Source organism: Taeniopygia guttata, chromosome 3 (genome assembly GCF_048771995.1).
Source record: "Taeniopygia guttata chromosome 3, bTaeGut7.mat, whole genome shotgun sequence".
Lineage (NCBI taxonomy): Eukaryota > Metazoa > Chordata > Aves > Passeriformes > Estrildidae > Taeniopygia > Taeniopygia guttata.
This window is the reverse complement of record NC_133027.1, coordinates 10,191,378-10,195,487: the sequence shown is the minus strand read 5'-3', so window position 1 is coordinate 10,195,487 and position 4,110 is coordinate 10,191,378. Positions and strand designations below refer to the sequence as shown.

The 4,110-nt window shown below is 42.6% G+C and overlaps 1 long non-coding RNA gene across 1 annotated transcript; it reads left to right on the top strand.

The window, feature by feature from the left end:
- Window positions 1–571: 571 nt before the first annotated feature.
- On the top strand, window positions 572–3,505 carry LOC115494713 (uncharacterized). The gene is made up of 3 exons (XR_012054820.1): window positions 572–1,062; window positions 1,182–1,277; window positions 2,927–3,505. It is a non-coding gene; the product is annotated as an uncharacterized lncRNA (long non-coding RNA).
- The last annotated feature ends 605 nt before the right edge of the window (window positions 3,506–4,110 follow it).

Sequence of the window (4,110 nt, the reverse complement as noted above, 5' to 3'; positions counted from 1 at the left end):
AATTTTTTCTTCTATAAAAAGCCTGAGGGTTAGTGTCTATTTAATATTCAGGAGGCAAGAAATGCTTCTAGCACTCAGAAACAGTGAAAAGCATCCTGGTGAGATCCCTGAGATGAGATACTAAATCCTGAACTTGCACTCCTTGTTCTCTTATTACAGCAGACATCGAGGGGTAGCCCTTGTGTCCCTGCACATCATCACCAGCAGCAACAAAGACATTAACTCAGTGCTGCTAATGAGGGCCGGGTGAGCACTGGAATAGGAAGCTGTGTTGACATTTAAAAGATCCCAGCCATCAGGCTCCATGTTGCCTAATTGCCAGGGCTGTGTGGGAAGCACTGCTTCAATGTCTCCATCTAGTATGGACATGACGGGCAGGAATACACTACTCCTATGGAATGTCAGTTACTTCAGGAAACAATTAGCCTTTCTGAATATTCAAAATATGTCAAAACATTTTTCTTTTTTCCCTTTTAGAGCTCTTCAAAGCTGTGAGTGTGTCAACATCATTCCACCTACTTGGAGGCGGCTCTGGAATATTTGATTCACAGATGTTTCTCTTGGTTGGTGTCAAACCTCGAGGTGCTGTAGCCAAATCAAATCTTTGCAAGTAATACAGGCAAAAATGGATCTTGCCAAAGGGTGGTCTGGTCAGCATGTACCACTACTATGTTCCTTTCTTCTCCAAAATACAGTGCCCATGACCAAATTTCTTGTAACCTTGGACTATGCTTGTTCCCAAACAGTGCGAGGTGTGTCTGGGAGAGGGTCAGTTTACCCTGGTCAACAACATGTGAAGGACTGCCCTAACAATTTAATAGCGTAGGTGATCATGCTCTGGAGTCTGGGCCTGGGTCCTGACACTTTAATTTACTAGCAGTGATAGAGCCAGTGGGTAGTAAGAACAGGATCATCTACTCAACTGGTCTGATGGTGTATCACAGACTATTATGTCTCACCTTGCTTCCCTTTCATAAGGGTTTGCCTGAGGCATCTCTACTAGGAAGACATCCAATCTTGATCTGAAAACATCAAGAGACAGAGAATCCAGCCCTACTTTTGGTAAGTAGTTCCCAGGATTAATTGCTCTTACTATTAATAATGCATGCCTGGGTTTCTTTGTATGAATTTGTTTGGCTTCGGCTTCCAGCCGTTGATTCCTGCTATGCTCTCTCCACTAGATGAAGAAGATCTTTTGCATATGGTATTATCTTCTTGTGGTGGTACTTGTATGTTTTAATCAAGTCATCAAGTCATGTCTCCATCTTTTTGATAAGGTAAGCAGAGAGATTCCTTCCAGGCTTTCACTAGAGAGAGACATTTTTCTCTCATCCTCTCTCTGACCTGTCTCCAGCTTTTACAATTAAAATACAAGGCACCAGAACTTTATGCACTTTGCCAGTATTAGTCTTACCAGAGCAGTGAGGAGAGATAAGATCAGCTCCCCACTCCTACTCACTACTTCCTTGTTCATACATCCATGAATCAGATTATCCTCTCCTGCTTTACAGTAGGAACTCACTTAAATTCAGTCTGCGGTCCTTGATTTCCATGGCTGCCTGCTGTCTACACAATAGGCTCATTCCCTGGTCCTACAGCAGTGTCTATGTTAAGACATATCTTTAAAATCAGGTTTTCTGCATTGTCTGTGTTATAATGTCCCACAAGCGTGTTCTGAAGTTAAATCCTTGTGCTGCTCAGTTAGCGTTCTTGTGCATGGAATAAAGAGAATAACCAAAAGTTGTTCCTTAGAAAATGAATGACAAAATTCCCCTTAATGTTACTAGGAGTGGGAAAAGCTCATGGCATTTGTTCATCAATGCAAATCTGTAACTAAGTTTTCCTCAGAAAATGTGAAAGCCATGCTGTTCTAATACGTTTTCATATACAAGATCTTATAACTGCTGTAACCAGTGAACACACATTGACTCCTTCCCACTGCTACTGACAATATTTTCTCTTCTTAAGAAAAAAATAAATCAAGTCTAACCTGTCTTTCCAGCAAAGATTTTCTGTTCATTAAAATCTGAGCACTGCTGCATGGATTTTGGCTCGATAGGCAGGACGTACCCCATTCATCCCAAAGGCAAGTGTAGTCTGTGTGGCAAATCCAGCATTATGAAGCTTTTTTACAGTCAAATCAGAGCTATTCTTTGAAGGATTGTGATGGTGAATCATCAAGGCATTTTTCAAGTTAGCAAGAAAAGACACAAAGCAAGATGATCTGACGATTTTAAGTGGTATTTTTTAGATATGTAGATTGAAAGAACAGCCCTGAAACTTTTACATGAGCAATTCTTACATCTTTGGCCCTACTGATTTTGATGAGGTTTCTGGTTGGGAAAGGACTTCAGGATTTGACTTGTGTCAATACTTTCAGCCACTGATTTTTCCATGTAAATATGAGGTCACATTGATGTCATAAGACTGAGAAATCAGTCTTGTGGGCTCATTAACAGGGGACAAGCATCTAGAAGCCTACAGAGTTTTGTGGCTAGCCAAAGATTACAGTGTGGAACCAACATATTAATGCACAAAAGAAGAAAGTACATTTAAGTCCATGCAAAGCTACCAGCTCGTGTGCAAGATACACTTTATATTAAAGCTCAAGAGCTCACAAACTCTGCCATTTAGAACAGGAGCTAGTAATTCTGAGGAACACTTCAGTTTGTGTCTGAAGCTACTTTTAGAGGCTACCTGTGATTAATGTTCATTGACTTGTCATTGCCAGATGGTCACATGAAATTAAATTATTATTCTTATTATTCCTGAAGAGCAGGAATGCTCCCTGCAGAACTCAGGAGGGGGAAATGCTTCCCCACAAAGCCATGGCTCTCTCTGAGGGCTGAGCACGAGGTTGGGGTGTTTGTGGAGACTTTTACCTCTGCAATATGCATCTCACGGTGGTCTGTTTGTGCTCCCCCAGGTGCCTGCAGCACACTCTGTGTGTGAATGCCTCTCAGTGATGTATTAAACGAATCACCTACCTGTCACATCATCTCAGGTGCAGGTCTGCAGTCAGAGAGAACTCACTGCCTAAACGTTTAAAACGAGCAAGGAAAGTCAATTACGTTTTTTATAAACACAGCTGGATCATGAGCATGAAAATCCGAGTTAATAAGAGTCTGACCACGAAGCATTCCGTGAGCAGGGTGGGATTTTTGTGTCAGCAGAGCCGTAGCTGTCCCAGTGGCTGGGTGGCAGTGGAGGTGTGCTGCCCGTGGGAAACCTGACCCGGCGAGTTCCCAGGCGGGCGAGCGGAACGCGGTCACTGCCGGTACCTGTCGGGAGAGCAGCCGCACACCTCACCCGCCGAGTGCCGCTGCCAAAGCACTGCTGGCGGCCCGGGAAACTGTCAGAAACAGTGCTCGGATTCCCCAGCTGCCTAAAAACTCTGCTGAGGGAAGAATCAAAATAGCCATATACAAAACATCACTCCCCAGCCTCTGTCAGCCATTCCTGGGAAGCCGATATGTGGTGTTCTGCGAATGCATCATGGAGAAACCTGGCCAGCAGAGGTCAGATATGGATTTGAACAGTTAGGGAGAAAAAAACTTTTCCGATATATTCTTTGGCTTGATATTGTCTCTTGATATTTGAGGATGGAGAGGTGTTTGGTGCTAGTGTGCAGAGCTGGTATGCCTTGAGCCATTTTAGTTTCCATCCTTATAGTATTTGCTGTGTTACTCTCCTTTAGTACATTTTTAATGGTAAATGTCATATATTGACTCAGTAATGAAAACTAGATTATAAGGAAAGTTATAATTTTAAAACATGATGTATGTATTTCCCTCCTTTCTTCTTTATTTCTTTCTTCCTCATTTCTCCTTTCCTTTCCCTTTCCCTTTCCTTTCCTTTCCTTTCCTTTCCTTTCCTTTCCTTTCCTTTCCTTTCCTTTCCTTTCCTTTCCTTTCCTTTCCTTTCCTTTCCTTTCCTTTCCTTTCCTTTCCTTTCCTTTCCTTTCCTTTCCTTTCCTTTCCTTTCCTTTCCTTTCCTTTCCTTTCCTTTCCTTTCCTTTCCTTTCCTTTCCTTTCCTTTCCTTTCCTTTCCTTTCCTTCCTTCCGTCTCTTCCTTCTCTTCCCTCTGTTGTCTATTCCCTCTTTGTCTCTC